Source organism: Magnolia sinica, chromosome 2 (assembly GCF_029962835.1).
Source record: "Magnolia sinica isolate HGM2019 chromosome 2, MsV1, whole genome shotgun sequence".
In the NCBI taxonomy this organism is placed as follows: domain Eukaryota; kingdom Viridiplantae; phylum Streptophyta; class Magnoliopsida; order Magnoliales; family Magnoliaceae; genus Magnolia; species Magnolia sinica.
In genome coordinates, this window is record NC_080574.1 from 43411490 (window position 1) to 43429393 (window position 17904).

Genomic DNA, 17904 nt, shown 5'->3' on the forward strand with positions numbered 1-17904 from the left:
AATTAGGTTAAGATTAGAATTTTTCTACTTTTTATTTTTAGGTTAGGGTTTTTTCTAGGTTATTTTAGAAACTAACTTTGCTTTCTAATTCTAGGTTTAGAAACTTTCCTTTTCTGTTTTTAGAAGCTAATTTCTAATTCTAGCATATAAACTTTTCTAATTTATTTTTAAAAACTTTATATTTTCTGTTTTTAGAAACTTTCCTTTTTAGTTTTAGAAACTAACTCATCTTTCTATTTCTATTTTTAGAAACTTTCTTATTTCTTTTTAGAAACTAATTCACTTTCCTTTTTTCTTTTGCATGATCCTAATATAGAAATTTCTAATTTGGTAACTTCCTTTTAATTCTCTCTCTCTTTCTATTTATAGATTTCTATTTCCCTTCTTTCTTTTAGGTTTATGTTAGATTTTGAAATTGATGGCTGAGAGTGTTTCATGCCCAAGTGGGTCCGTGATAACACTCGACGTCTGAGTGAAGGAGGATTGGTTGAGGGGTTATCTATCCACCATAGGGTTAAACACCACTTGAGATCCTTATAGTTAATTGAGGTTATGGCTGCAAATCAGTTGGTGAATCAACCTCAACCTCAAGTTGCGAAAGTCCAGGTTGAGAATAAGGTGCACTATGCACCCCGCCTCATACTTTATGAGTTTACTTACTGTAACGTCCTAGATTTTCGCTATTTTGAGTTTTCAAAAACTCTTGAATATCTTTAATATGACTAGCCTATGTTGTTGCTTATTGGCCCTTGATGCTTGAAGTAAGCCTATACATGGGTAGTACTAGTAAAGGACTACATAAATCCAATCAATCAACCATAGGAAGCCAACAAATCCACCCAATCACTTAAACATCGAGCTTAGCCTCGGGATTATTCACGTAGGGTCCAAATCTAGCCGGCCTATCACTGGCTAATTGAGACAACCGTAATTAAATAATGATCTACCCAAAGCTGAGACAAGTAGGGGTTAGATCTTAATTAACAAACCAAATCAATCCAGTTGCTCCTTTAGCCTAAAAACCAACAGTTTAGGGTTATTAAGACCGAATCACTATTTTTGCTAATTATAAATAGGCCACACTATGAATGTAGTTAATCTAAACCCTAATAATTAGGCACAAGAAATCTTGATACCTAATTCATTCCAGAAATGCTCCGATTTTTCGAACAAGCTTTAGACTGCTCGTTAACAGGCCACTAGTTCTAAAACTATACAATAATGTTCGTCTCGTTGGGCTTGACGTCCATCGCAGGTGGAGAATTAAGATAGTACTCAGAACTACACAACTTGGGCTAGAGGCCGAGTGCTTAAAATGCACAAATACCCTAAGTTAAAGACTGAAACTTAAGTGAAATAAACTTTCGCTCTTTCGCGAAGTTGTAGCTTTCCGACCGTTAGATCGCAATCAAACTCGAGGTATAAGTTAAGAATATTTCCCTGCTCATATCCGTATAGTTGTGGCCCCGATTGATCACCGACGACTATCCATCGTAAGTGGGGCCCCCACGGTTGATCGAAGAGTCCAATCGCCGCCCGATTCTAACAAACTATAGATCTTATAGTGGAGCATCTTTCTCTTGACATGGATGAGCCAGTGGGCCCTTAGAAAGACCCTATAAGTGGGAAATAACCTCCCTTAGGGTTAATATAATGGATAAAGGGACAATAGAGCCATTTGCACAACTTTTGGTAATATATAAGGGCCTCATTTGGGCACCCCCTTCTCTCATGCGAATTTCATACCCTAGATTGGGTGAAGGAGAATAGAGAGAGAAAGAGAGAGAGAGAGAGAGGAAGCTTGGAAGAGTGAGGGTTTGTGCACATTCACTCTCTCATCCCTCTCTATAGCCACATTGCCACTCTCATATCCTTTATGAAGTTCTCTCGGCGGTGATTGGAGATAAGAAATAAAATCTACTCTCTAATATAGTCTTTTGGGTTAGGTTTTTTAGTCCTTACAATAGTTTGTGTGATTGTTTAGGCTCTGGTGGATTTTCTCTACAACCCTAATCCTAGGAGCGCTTTGAGTCGGACAAAACATTGTAAAGGTGTGGACCATTATCTCTAGGTTATCGTTTATCGACCCTTGAGGGTTTCAGTTAATTATTAAATGCTTATAGATGAATTTGTGCATGCTAATATGTTGACATTTTGATTTTTTCTATAATATATGTTATTGGTTATATATGGATGCTTACGTGTTTGATAAAAGGTCTAGGTGATTGAATCTGTTGTTTTATGGATGCTCATATACTTAATTAAATACCCAACTTAATGTGTTATTTTGTTGATGCCCACATGTTTGATAAAATACCTAAGTAGATATGTTGTTCCATTGATGCTTACATGTTCGATAAAATGCCTAAGTAGGTGTGTTGCTTCTATTGATGCTCACATGTTCGATGAAATGCTTGAGTGATTGTATAGTAGAACCCATGCTATAATTGTGTGATGTAATATTTAGTCTGTAGCGATACTTAGGATTTCTATGATTTTAGGTCAGTTGGCTAACCGCCTGAACTAAAGGAGCGGCCCAAGTTAAGGCGGCCACCCTATGCTTGTTCGATTGACTCAGGTTAAACACGAACGACCCACAATAGCTGGACTACATGAGCTACTTACACCCAATGTCAGTTGTGTCGTGGTTCTCCCAAGTCAATCAAATTAGTCCACTAGCCGACTGATCATGTATGTTCACAATGTATGACACGACTAAATGGAATATAGGATACCCCATTCCCAATGGATGTGTCCATTCATAACTGTTAGTAAGATACGATCCTATTAAGACTCATGAGCTAGGCATAGTGGTATGGGACATCATGTCCAAGCTGTCGGTCTACACTAGGGTGACAAGCCTCCTCGTAGTGACCAGTGAGCAACTAAGACTCATGAGCTGGGCATAATAGTATGAGACACTGTGTTCAAGCTGTCGGCATATGCTGGGGTGACGAGCCTCCCTATAGTAACCATTGAGCACTGGTGGAGGTGATAGACCATTGTTTGAAAGACCCCCGTCAAATTACCCTACCGATGGTTCTGTGCCAAAGTACTGTTCAAATGACTGGGCATGAATGAAATTGGGTAATGAGCCCTTTCCTTTATATTGATTTGGTTTAATATGATAAACCCACATCTCTGTAATACCCCTGCCACTGTTCATCCGGGCTGTAGTCCGAGCGTGAGTTGTCATCCGGGTTCATGTGTGGGATCGGTCGGGCTTTGAAAATAGCGCTCCAGTCGGTCGGGGCAGTGTACTGTGAGATGTTATAATGTCGAAACTGAGTGATCGTACTCAGTTTGGGTGACAACCTATACTGGGTTGATCCTCATATATTTAAGTATCATACCGTACCTTTAAAATTGTTGATTTGTGAGATAAACGGGTGACACCTAAATTTAGATCAAGGGATACTGGTAAGGAGTAGCTACGTGCAACAATGAGCCACGTGATTCAGATAAGGACTCGTAATATAACATCGGTATCCTAGCTTCACTAATATGCTGGATGAATGGAACTTAATAATTACTCAGCTAACATGATCATTCATCGCATCACATTAGTTTAGAATGTGGCGAAAAAGGCATTGAAGTTGCATGTTGAGGAAGCGTTGTCATTTGCGAACCAGGTGGTTGGCGTCGCGTGTGAGGGAGTGTTATTTGGAAAGGGCATGCATCATATCATTTCTTCAATGCACATTTAAGAAGAGTATTTAGAAAATATTTGATTTCTTGTTTTATCGTTACCTGCGCTGATTGGGTTGATAACATATGTAACTTAAAACTAATGGTTTTAAGTTAGCTACTCACTCCCACCTGGGATGGTGTTTTAAGACACTAACCAGGCGTATCATTGATGTAGGTACTAGTGAGACCTCAGACAGATAGGCTCATATCGGGTTGTGCCAACACCGTTATGTTTTGGAGAATTGGGCATAAACCGAAAGCTTTACACTTTAATTGTCTTGGGTATGTATATTATAGATTATGGCTTGTATAAATCCTCATTTTGGGCAATCACTACTATTGAAATTGTATTTTTAACTGTTAGCCTTATAATTCTTAATCCTTCATTATTTCTACCGTGCTTTGGATCCGTTAAGTGAATTGCGTTACTTTGATTATTCGTATGTGGAATGAATATGAATTTGTATGAGGTCACATGTGCATTCTCATTGGGTTAATACCCAAGAACTTGGGATCGGGGTCTCTGTACTCGGGTGTCGATTTTTGGGGCGTCACACTTACAATCAACGGGGGTGAGCACCCCTTCATGTATGATTTTTCCAGAAAACATAAGAAACGTGGATATCAAGCATGGAGTGATCCAACTCCTTCCAAAGTTCCTTGTGAAATTGCGGTAATGACCACTTTAATTGAAGTAGGAATATGCCAATATGTCCTAGAGGGGGGTGAATAGGACTTTTATAAAAATTTTATGGTTTATTTAAAATCCTATCAAACTTGTCCTGGGTAGATATTCATGAATCAGGATTTCTTCAAAGTAACTCTAATGGCTTCCAAGCCAATTAGATGATCCAATCATAAAACTAATTTAATGCTAAACATGATGCAATTTAGAGTTTATAATGGATGTAACGGTGTGTGAGGTGTGATCAAATATGAAAGCATTTAATGAAATCACACAAGTAATCAAAGACAAACATCAATCACAAACACAGTCATTTTTATAGTGGTTTGACTACTTGTCTACTCCACTCCCCGTAAATGCACTAAACCCTCGAGTGTACCGGATTTCACTAAGGAGGTTTCACAACTGGTTCACCTCAAACCGGAGGTTTTAAATTAGGTTCACCTCTAACCAGTACAACCTACACCTAGGCTGGCAGTTTAGGATGGCAGTTTATGCTCCCACAAGCAAGGGTCAACACATAGCACCCGATTTTAGGCACATTGGCCAAGGATCCACTCAAGGAACCTCACTTGTTTATGCTCCCACGAGCAAGGGTTAACACAACGCACCCAACTTTTAGACCACCCTGGTCAATGACCTAAACAAAGGACCTAACGTTTATGCTCTCCACAAAGCAAGTGTAACGTCTTGAAAAAAATTGTACAAACACCCGAGTACCACCTCAAGCAGAAATCACTAAGGACCGAATTCTTTAGAAATTAGACGAAAATTAATTAAGTGCTAAACTGAATTAATCAGTAGTTTAGCTTGAACCGCTTTCTACACGATCTGTAAGACCCAAAACTAGTAGAATCGCTAACGCTACATTACCTAGAAACCTAGGATCAATCTCAAAACCCAGTTGCTCTCGGGAGCATCACAAAACTCTGTATGAGACTTACACCGCAGGTCGAAAGTCCGATTAACGCAAAACTATATGATTATGACCGCCTTACTGGGCTTAATGACCATCTCAAAAATCAAGTCCAAATAATATCCCGAAACGCACAACTTGAGCTCGGAGCGAAGTGTGTGAGAAATGCGAATATCTTTAGAAAATGAACTCAAACTTAAGTGAATTGGGCCATTCACTTACAGGCCAAATTTAAGGTTTCAGACTGTCAGATTCTAACCCAATTACGCCCTCAGATCAGAGAAAATTTCCAACACAGGTCAGTGTACTTGTGGCCCTAATCAAGTGCTGGTGACCGTTAAACTGAGACAGGTCCTCCACAATCAATCCACTGATCGATCGGACCGAAGTCTTAACCTGACCTAGGTCCAATGTCAGGAAACTTTCTAAAGACTGTATGCAGAAAAATGAACCTCCAGATGAGCTCCGTTGGACTGAAACAGCCACCCTTTGGCTATATCCTAAGTATACCATGGCCCTGGGGCCATTTTCATCAGTTCTGGGCCTATATAAGGACCTTTACCCACCTCTCTCTCATTCCATACGAATTCTAAACCCTAGGAGAGAGAAGAGGGAAAAAGAGAAGGAAAGAGTCAGGAGAAGAGAGAGTAAGCGAGAGATCGTTGCTGGGATTCATTCCCACCGCTCTACGTGCTGAATTGCCTATATCGTGTCGCTACACCGATGATTCTAATTTCATTTTTGCATAAGAAATCCTAACCCTAATCTAATTTAGGAATCTAAATAGTAGAATCGGTGAAATAGCTAACCTATTTCGTGATTCAGGTTGCCGTTGTGCCGTAGACCAAGACTTAGTGTACAAACTGAGTTCGATATGAGTATATCGACGAAAGGTGCGGACTATAAACGTTTAGGTTATGTGTTTCAAGGCTTTCAATGTCAGTAATGATTTATGACTGACTTGATTGCTGTTACAAGTGTCTAGTTATAAGGTTTTCTACATATTATATATATATATATATATATGAACTATGTTGATGTTAATGCATTCCATGTGTTTGTTAAAAATGTTGGTATGAATATGGAATTATGATTTATGCTTACTATGTCTAACGACTGAGAATACATGATTATTGTACGTATTGTGAATCTTTGTGAAGGGAATTGTGATAATACCTGTTATAACTACTTTATTACATATATGTTGATATGTGTAGTCTAAGTGGTTGATAAAATGCCTGAATGAGAAAATGCTTATTGAAATGTATTTAATGAGGGTGTTGAAATATGATTCTCAATTCCCTTATCTATAGTTATAGTTTCCTTCATGTAACCTATCTTACCACTACGTGCTTTATGGATGAAGGCCTACGTATGTTAACATGTACTTTATGAGTTTGTTAAAATACTTATATGAGATGAAAATTTGAATTGGTTGCTACATGCTATTTTGACTATCAAACATGAATGCCTATTGTGTTTGAGTATGATTGGGACTACTGCATAGTCCAGGCAATCGGTAATGATTTCTGAGTTAATGGCTGAGGTCATTTCGCCACACAAGACATGTTCGAGGAATCCGAATCGTATGCTGCTTATCGACAGTGGTTAGGCCACGCAGAATGCTTACGCACTCCATGTCGATCAATTCAACGCACGCTCGTACCAATCAAGCCTGTCCAGCAACCCGATTGGCCTAATGTATGTTTATCATGTATGGACATTATTGCTTAAATCTAAGGTACCAACTTACTATTAAAAAATTCGTTTAACCTTGGTACCATGATCCGCTAAGACTCATGAGCCGGGCATGGTGGTATGGAACACTGTGGTCGAGCTGTTGGCTTATGCTGGGGTGACGAGCCTCCCCGTAGTGATCAGTGAGCAACCCAAACTTGTGAGCCAAATACGGTGGTATGGGATACTGTATTTGAGTTGTCGGCCTACGATCAGGTGACGAGCCTCTCGTAGTGACCTCAAGTATACACTAGGACTACGTTAAGGTTACGAGCCTTTCCGTAGTAACTTTGAGTATAAACCAGGCCTATGATGAGGTGACGAGCCTCTCCGTAGCAACATGGAACTGTCATCGTATGTGAGTAACTAGGATTGACGACCCTAGATGGATCGATGTTTGGTAAATGATATAAAGGGAGGTGCCTTAGCTTCCCAACCTATTGTATGAATAAGGCTAAGTAAGAACTTGGCTAATTACGTACATACACCGCATTGCATATGCCTTTGGCGTTGGAGTTGAGCACAAAGGAAGGGGTGCATGCCGCGATCGTGAGATGATGTCACAGAGGGAGTGTAGGCAAGAGCATACATTATTAATACATATCATCCTTGCATTAACCAGAGTACCTAAGAATGCTTATTGTATTGCTTTATCATTACTACTTGATTGAGTTGATAACATGTTAACCTTTGCCTTATAACTCCACTGAGTTGATCACTCACTCCCACTCTGGGACGGTGTTTTAAAACACCAACCAGACTCTGTTGTAGTTGTAAATGATGGCGATGCTGACGAAGCGGAGCCTAACTTTTATAATGATGAGGAGGAGTTCTCCTATATGCAACTCTCGGACAAGTCTATGTAGACCTGGAGTTGCGCCATCGGGGCTACAGGGATATGGACTAGATGATATTATACTTGATCATTTTATAAATTTTGGTGTAGTACATGTAACTATTTGACCTGGTGATGTTCATACTCTAGGGCCTTACATTCACTTATATGCTTATATGTACTTATCACAGTCTTCCGCTTGCGTAATTTAACTATCTCTAGAGTATGATATTTTGATTTGGTATAATCTCACTCATGTTTAATGCACTAATACGGACAACATTTAATCATCATTATCTATGTTGCATAAGTGATGTGTTGGAACTCGGGAGTTAGGCTCCTGCTCGGCCCCCGATTTTCAAGGTGTTACAGCAAGGGTCAACACAAAGCACCCACCATGTACACTCCCGCCGGAGGCCTCCTACGAGGGCTTGCAAAGGGTGAGAAACACCTTAGACCCAATCCTACAAAGGAATGATCACAAGGGTCCTCTGGACTCTAATAACATATAGATAAGCAGATGAGTCCCTTTCAGCGCATTATTGAAGATCTCCTCCTTTGATGAAGAACTTCAGCTTCCTTGATCCGTAGCTCAGAAGATGTACCAATATATGGCGACAGGTCGGGTCAAGATTATAATGGAATCCTACTCTATTGAATATTTTCGTATAAGGGAGATAGAGCGATTCCAATCATCTATGCATTCAAGACATCCTAGCCTAATGATTTTCCATTAAGGTGGTAGCTAGAGGATCCTTGAATGCGAAAGTTTATTCCCCAATCTACTTTATTGAATGTCAATGATGAGGGTGGATCGGAGGATGAACTTCCATGAGAGAAAGGGCTTTGGGTATATGATCTAAGGTTAAACACTTAAAAGCACTCTCTTCTTTCTCTGCCAGCAACTAAGGACAAGCTCTCTATAAATAGGCAAAAGGTTCCAATGGATATAAAATAGTCATATTTATGAAAAAGTTCGATATCATCGAGCATATAATCTCGATTACATCGACTGGCCGCTCGATGACACAAACTCAAATGTTAAACGCTTTTGAAACATTTTGCCAGCTGGTCGAGGGCATCGAAACATGTGTTGATATCATCAGATTTCGAACTTCAATTGCATCGATACGAGGTTCGATTCCTCGACATTTGAAAAATAAGAGAGACTTACATTTAAAATATTTCAGGTTTAAAAGAATGATCGAGGCATACTCGATATCATCGAAATTTGAATGTCAATGATATCGATAGTCGTGTTGATGCATCGATAAATCCAAAGGATTTTTCAGTTAAGCTTGCTGGACAGTTTATGTCCATTCTCGATGCTATTGACCCGGCCTCGACATCATTGATATTTGAATATCGATTCTATCGAGTGACCCTCGATCCAAGATAGAACAACCTGAAAATATTGCTGGAAAACAAAGTGTCCAAAACCGATATCATCGAAGTGCTTCCGATACCATCGAAATTTGAATTTCGAGGATATCAAGGCGAACTTTGGTATATCAAAGATTTTACGATTTTCCTTAGAAAAACAGGGACACATTCGATGTGCTATCGATTTTATCGAGTCAACTTCGATAGGCTCGAGATTCAAAGTTCGATGATATCGATAGGTATATCGATACATCGATAAATCCGTCTAGAAATATATGTGGTTGCTGGACATCTTTTGTCTTCATTTCGATGGTATCGATTGGTCATCGAGGACATCGACAGCACTATTCGATTATATCAAACAGTCTCTTGATAAATAGATAGAGGAAGAAAACTTGGAGATTTTCCAATTTTGAAAAAAAAGTTTTCTAACTCAGAAACCTTATGATATTCTAATCAATTTTAAGGGTTTTAATTACCTGGTGTTTTGGGACATGGGATGTGAGGCTTACATTTACCTATGACGAGTTCGGGCCCACATCTGGTTGAGGCAGACGGTTGATTGATCTTCCTATGGAGTTTCTTAGTCTAGCCAATTCAACACTCACGCTAATTGACAAACCAGGGCACTTTCACCTTGAACTTGAATCTAAAAGTTAATACCTGCACTTGCAAGAGTTTGACGAGGTTATAACCACTTTATATTTTCTTAACGTATCTAAGGACACGATCAGGCTGAAACTCTTTCCTTTCTCCTTGAAAGAAAAAGCTAAGACGTGGTTGCACTTACTGCGTCCGCGATCTATTGCCACATGAAATGACATGATGAAGGAGTTCATAAAAAAAATATTTCCATTCCATAAGACGAACACCATCAGGAAGTCAATCATAAACTTCACCCAAAAGGAAGATGAAACATTCTTCCAATGTTGGGAATGGTTCAAGGGTCTCGTCAGTTCATGCCCACAACACGGTTTTGAAACGTGGCACAAAACAAATTTCTTCCAGGATGGACTGACATCTTCCATGTGTTAATTTGTCGAGATGATGTGCAATGGGGGGTTTATGAACAAAAATGTCCATGAGGTGTGAGATTACTTTGACAAACTCGCTGAAACCGCACAATCATGGGACATCTCCCCAAAACCTAGCACCATATCCAAGCCTACGCAAGCAAGGGAGAGGGGTAGGATATATTTGCTGAAAGAGGATGATGATATAAATGTTAAAGTGCCTACTCTCGCAAGGAAGGTCAAGGCCATGGGACTTAAGAAGGATAAGGCTAAAGAAGATGTTTGTGGTATTTGTGCTTGCAACATACATACAACCGAAAATTGCCCAACGATGCCTGCTTTTCAAGAGGTACTGAACGAGCAATCGAATGCCATGAACAACTACCAAAGAACTTTCAATGGACCCATCTCTAACATATACAATCCTAGTTGAATAAATCATCCGAACTGTAGTTGGAAGAATAGACAAACTGCTACTCCTCAAGGAATCCCTAACCAATTCTTGAATCAAGGGAAACCTCAAGAGGATCCGGTCTGTAAACATATTCAAAACCAAGAGCTTATCAATCAAAGTATATTGCAAACCCTTCAAGACCTTTCAAAGGCCATACAAGGGCATGAGATAAAAAATTCAATTGGGGAGAAAGGGATCCTACCAGCTCAACCTTTTCCCAATCCAAAATTGCAATACGAAATTAGTTATCCAAGCTCTTCAAATCAGATAGACCAAGCCAAGTCTATCACCACTCTTAGGAGCGGAAAAATAATTGACGAATCTATTTTGGTAAGGAATGAAGAGTCCAAGGACCTAGAAGAAGAAATAGAGGATAAACCTAGCATTGCTCCACATGGATTAGAACCGGAAACTCTGAGCAAGTCAATTGCTTCATTCCCCCAATGGTTAATTGCACCAAAATCTCTCTCCAACTCTCAGGACATTCTAGAGGTGCTTAAACAAGTGAAGGTCAACATCCCTCTCCTGGATTTCGTGAAACAAATTCCTTCATATGCCAAATTTCTAAAAGACCTATGCATGACTAAGAGGCGACAAAGTATCAAAAAGAAAATTTTCCTGATGGAAAAAGTGAGTGTCATCATCAAAAAAGATGTGCCACAAAAATATAAAGATCCTGATAGCCCAACCATTCCTTGTGTAATTAGGAACTACCGGATTGAGCACGCACTTCTTAACTTAGGAGCGAGCGTAAATCTGATTCCTTACTTGGTCTACGAACCGCTAGGTTTAGGTGAATTGAAACCCACCTGAACCACATTACAACTTACTGATCGCTTAGTTCATGTACCGAGAAGGGTAATTAAGGATGTGTAAGTCCAGGTTAACAAATTCTACTACCTGGTAGATTTTATCGTCCTGGATACTCAATCCATCATGGACATGAGCACTCAAATTCCTGTCATTCTTAGTCGCTCATTCCTTGCCACATCAAATGCAATCATTAATTGCAGGAATGGAGTCATGAGTTTGTCTTTTGGAAATATGACATTGGAGTTGAATATCTTTTTTAATACGGGCAAACAGTTAGAGGATGATGACGATTCTCATGACATTAACATGATTGACTCTTTCGTGGAAGATAGAAAACTTTTGACATTATCCTCTGACCCTTTAGAGACGTTCCTGGTCCACTCCCATAATTTTGATGATGATATGATTAGGGAGATGGGGACCATGCTGGATACCGTGCTAGTACTTGAAGTTAACAGGTGGAGGCCACAATTTGAAGAATTACCCCAAACTGATGTAATGCCTCTACCGTCTAACCTTTAGGCATCAAAACTTGACCCAAAACCTTTACCCTCTGATTTGAAATATGTCTATTTAGGTCAAGATGAGACATACTTAGTGGTGATTTCTTCCCACCTTGAGCAGGAACATGAGAATATGCTCATCTCTACTCTCATTGAGCATAAGGGAGCCCTTGGATGGTCGATCGGCAATCTCAAGGGAAATGAACCTTCGATTTGTACTCACTGCATTTTTCTAGAGGATAATGCGAAGACCTCTTGGCAACCACAACATAGATTAAATCCAAACATGAAGGAAATGGTTAAGGCCGATGTTCTTAAGCTATTAGATGTAGGTATCACATACCCTGTATCTAATAGTTAATGGGTGAGTCCAACTCAGGTGGTTCCTAAGAAGTTTGGAATCACCATCGTAGCTAATGCTGACAATGAACTCATGTCAATTAGAGTCACTACTATTTGGAAAATGTGCATTGATTATAAGAAGTTGAATACCATCATGAGGAAGGACCACTTTCCTTTGCCCTTCATCGATCAAATTTTGGAAAGGCTAGCTGGTCATTCCTATTATTGTTTCCTTGACAGATATTTGGGCTACAATCAGATCAAGATAGCCCTTGAAGACCAAGAAAAGACCACGTTCACATGTCCTTTTGGCACCTTTGCTTACTGAAGGATGCCATTTGGACTGTGTAATGCCCCCGCCACCTTTCAACAATGTATGTTGAGTATTTTTTCTGATATGGTGGGGCAATATTTAGAGTCTTCATGGACAATTTCTCAATTTTTGGTTCATCCTTCAGCGAAGGTTTGAAAATTTTGAAAAATGTGCTGAAGCGATGTGAGGAAAAGAATTTGGTACTAAATTGGAAGAAGTGTCATTTCATGGTTCGTAAGGAAATTGTCCTTGGACATTATCTCGTCCAAAGGAATTGAGGTAGATAAGGCTAAGATTGATCTTATCTCTAACTTACCTCCGCCCAAGAACATACGAGATGTGCGATCCTTTTTAGGATATGCTGGATTTTACAGAAGATTCATAAAAGACTTTAGTCACCTTTCTCGTCATTTATACAATCCACCTCAAAAGGATGTGCCATACGAGCGGACTAAGCAATGCCAGGAAGCTTTTTCTATACTCAAGGGCATGCTAACCACTACACCTATCATGCAACCACCCGATTGGAGCATCCCTTTTGAACTCATGTGTGACGCGTCCGATTATGCTCTTAGGGTAGTATTAGGTCAAAGAAAAGATAAGAAGCCTTGTGTTATACATTATGCAAGTAGAACCTTAAACTTGCCCAAGTGAATTACTCTACTACGGAGAAGGAACTCTTAGCCGTAGTATTCGCTTTGGACAAATTTAGGTCCTACTTGATCGGATCCAAGATCTTCATCTACACTGATCATGCGGCGCTCAAGTATCTTCTTTCCAAGAATGATGCTAAGCCCCGCTTAATAAGATGGATCCTCCTACTTCTAGAATTTGATTTGGAAATAAAAGATAAAAATGGAGTAAAGAATATGGTGGTTGACCATCTTTCCAGCCTTGATCTCTCTGATTCCCTCGAGATGACACATAAATGACATGTTCTTTGACGAACAACTATTTAAAATCTCCCATTCACCTTGGTTTGTGGATATTACTAATTATCTTGCTACAGGTTTCATGCCAACACATTGGAGTACGTAAGATAAGAAAAAAATTCTTCACCGAGGTACGCAAATTTTTCTAAGATGATCCATATTTGTTTAAATATTACTCAGACCAAATCTTAAGGAGATGTGTGCCAGACAATAAACACTAAAGTATCATATCCTTCTATCATTCTCAGGCCTATGGTGGTTACTTTTCTGCTAAAAAGACCACGACCAAAATTCTGTAGTGCGGCTTTTACTAGCCCACTATGTTCAAGGACACTCATGAGTTTTGCAAAGCTTATAAGTATTGTTAGAAATTGGGAGCATTGTCCCATCGAAATATGATGCCCTTGAACCCATTTTGATCATTGAAGCATTTGATTGCTAGGGCATTGATTTCATGGGACCATTCCCCCAATCTTTCAAAAATTTATATATATTACTCATAGTAGACTATGTCACTAAATGGGTTGAAGCAATCCCGTGCCGGAATAATGATCATTAAACGGTCATTAAATTCTTAAAAGAAAACATCCTTTCTTGGTTCGGAACACCTCGAGTTATCATTAATGATGGAGGTTCACATTTCTTTAATAGGCCATCTACAAACTTAATAAAGAAATATGGAATCTTCCCACAAAGTGAGCACTCTATACCACCCATAAACAAGTGGGCAAGCTGAGATTTCCAATAGGAAAATTAAACATAGCTTGAAAAAGATGGTAACCTTGACCATAAGGATTGGTCAATCTGATTGACCAATGCCTTATGGGTTTATCGTATTGTATTCAAAACCCCTATTGGAATGTCACCCTTTAGACTTGTCTATGGGAAGGCCTGCCACTTTCCTATGGAGTTGGAATATAGAGCCTACTAGGATATTAAAAATTTGAACTTCAACTTGAACAATGCTGGCTCGCTACGTAAACTTTAGTTGAATGAACTTGAAGAAATCTAGAATGATGCGTACGAGAACTCGAGAATTTACAAGGACAAGATGAAGGTGTTTCATGATCAACACATTCTTCAAAAATCATTCACACCAGGTCAGAGGGTCCTCATGTACAATTCTCGATTATATCTCTTTCTAGGTAAGCTCCGATCTCGTTGGACCGGCCCTTTCACTATTACTAATGTTTATCCTCATGGGGCTATCGAGATAAAGAATCCAAACAATGACAATGAATTCAAAGTGAATGGACATCGATTAAAGCCATTTGTTGAAAAATTCGATTCAAAGGACATGTCCATACCTCTGAGTGATCCTGTTTACCAAGATTGATCTCCTAGTCTGATGGAGGTATAGGTAGGTTTATCACTTTCATAAGACTAGGGTAGTTTGCTTCCATAGTTTAAAATAGTTTGCTTATACTTTGTTGAGTTTTGTTTATGTTAACCCATCTTCGCACTGAGATCATTGAAAGAAATAGCCTCAAAATTCCTTCTTCAGGTATTACCTTTTCATCACTTCCCTCCTCTTTTCATTACCTCTTTTGCATTACATGCGTAATTCTTTTACATTGAGGACAATGTATATTTTTCAGTTTGGGATGGGGGATTAGGTAACCTAATAAGTGTTTTCTCAGTTTTAAGCAAAATTTTTGAAAATTTTCAATGATTCAAGTTGAAATCTGTTTGGGAAGCGATGAATTGTATACTTAAGAATGCTTTGAGTATGATAAGATAGAGATTGAGTTTTGGATTATTAAAGTGATCATCTCAGTAATCTATCACCTAAGTTCTTGTACTCAATTGATTAAGAGGAAGTTTGAATATCATGTTAATCTAAATCACAAAATACATTCAATTTGTCTTCGGTAAGACATATTGGAAGTTCTGATTGTTAGTATGTGAATCATTAATAGATGGTGAGAATCGACACTGGAGGATTTTATCCACCTTAAAAGAAGGAAAATAACCAATTAAAAAATAGGAGATTGACAAAGAGGTCATGAAAAAGAATGAAAAGAATGAAAAATTTGGAAGAGAATGCAAAAATAAAAAGAATGAAGAAGAATTGGCCGTCGATATAAAATCAAAAACTAGAAAAAGAAGGAGAATGAGATAAGTTCAGAATCAGTACTTGAGTTTCAAACTGATCTTGAAGTGATGAGCATAGCTAACATTATGAATTGATAGCATTCGTATGGGAAGTAAATTGACTTTCACTGAGCACATTGAAAACTTGATATACAAATTATGCTTCGATTTAATGGACAAAGAACTTTTTTGATTGGTTACTTATGTGATTAGGTTCTAGGTTTTTAAAATCTCTTTAATATATTAATTCTACCCATTCATCCTTGAGCGCACAAAAGATTGTTTTCTGAAAAAGATTTCTAACATTAAGCATTGAGATTTATTTTACGCATACTTTGCTCGGGACTAGCAAAATGCTGGTTGGGGATTGTGTTGAGGGTCAAATATTGCATATTGAACCCTATTTATATCTTGATTTTATGAACATGATACTGCTTAATGTCTTATTTTACTCATGTTTGTGTTACAAGGTGAATTAAAGAGCTTGGATTGGAAAAGGTACTAAAAGCATGGATTTGATGCTCAAAGATCACCAAGGCAAAGAATGGATCTTAGGATATAAAGATTGAAGATTTCAAGGTCCCAAGATTCAAGAAAACCTAATGGAGAAGGAATGAAGCTGAAAGAACAAGTGCAAAATACACATTGACACTGTTCGATAATTTCGAGGACATTCGATGACATCGAACACAGGTTGATGACATCAAATTTACGAAGGAAAATCGAGTTGGTCACTGGACAAATTGAAGACATTTTTCGATGACTCGCGAACTTGTTCGATGACTTGAAGCTTTGCTCGATGACATTGAAGACCTGCTCGATGATATTGAATTTTTTGAGAAATTTCGGCAAAACTCACTGGACACATTGGGCACCATATTTGAATATTACTTGAAGATTTTCTCGATAATATCGAAGACCTGCTCACTGACATCGAAGGCCGCTTCGATGACATCGAATTTATTAAAGAAATTGAATAAACTCTTTGGACTATTTTGGACATATTATCGATTCCTCGAATAATGTTCGATGACATAGAAGGTTGTGGAGTCAAGATGAAGCTACAAAAGCGCAAAAAAAGCACGTATAAGACACCTTCGATGACATCGAAGTCTGTTCGATGTCATTGAATGAATCGCGTGAAGTTACCCAGTGTTACGTGGAGTGCATAAATTTGAGGCAGTTTCTGAATTTTTCCAAGGAGGTGTGAAAGGAGGTGTTGCACAATTATAAATAGGAGTCCTCATGGCATCCTTGGGGGATCTAATCAATCTAGGGTTTAGAGGAGCAAAGCATAGGGGCGGAAAGCCATCACCAAGTATTTTTCTTCTGTCTTTCTTAGTTTTTCATGCTTCTTGCAAGGTTTTAAATCCAATCATGTCTATGGTTGGCTAAACCTCTTAGCTAGGGCTAAGAGGTGAAGCTTGTAGCGTGATGGGATGTTTTTTTATTGCTTTGATTCATGTTTATATTGAATTCTCTTTGATTCTAGTTTGATATTTAAGGAATACTTTCAGTTTTTAATTATTTGTTGTGACTTAAATTACAATAGATCTGCGATAGCTTTGAGTATGCTCTTTTCATGTATTGAGATTGTGAAGTTAGTAAATCATGTTGTTTACCATTGTCTCATGGGCATGGTTGGATGATGGAATCCCTTCTAATATTCATGATTCTCTTATGATTGATTATGAGATTGGTATATCCTATTATGAGCCATTGTTTCCTGGGCATGGTTTTGTGATAGAATCACTTCCAGTTCTCACAAGTCTCATCCATTGAGAATTAGATCTATAAAGGAATATAATCTCAGAAATCTTACACTGAATCTACCTTACTGGAGGGTATAGATTGAGTTTTCTAGTTAGAAGGGAGTGTAGTGGTTTAGTATACCCCGTTACTATTGAGTGTCAAATATTGCATATTCTTCAATATTTGGTTTTATGAACATGATAATGCATAATGGTATATTTTATACATGTTTGTGTTGCAAGGTGAATATGAGAGCTTGGATTGAAAGAATGCTAAAAGCATGGATTTAATGCTCAAGAATCACCAAGGCAAAGGTTGGATCTTATGAGACAGAGTGAAGAATTCACATGCCAAAGATCCAAGGAAACCAAGAACAAAGGATGAAGAAAGGACTTGAAAGACTTCAGAATTTACAATTGAAAACAGACAAGTTCAGTCCGAT

The 17904-nt window shown here is 38.5% G+C and overlaps 1 non-coding gene across 1 annotated transcript; it reads right to left on the reverse strand.

The window, feature by feature from the left end:
• Positions 1-10116: 10116 nt before the first annotated feature.
• Positions 10117-10223, reverse strand: LOC131238382 (small nucleolar RNA R71). The gene has a single exon (XR_009167785.1). It is a non-coding gene; the product is annotated as a small nucleolar RNA R71 (small nucleolar RNA).
• Between the last annotated feature and the right edge of the window lie 7681 nt (positions 10224-17904).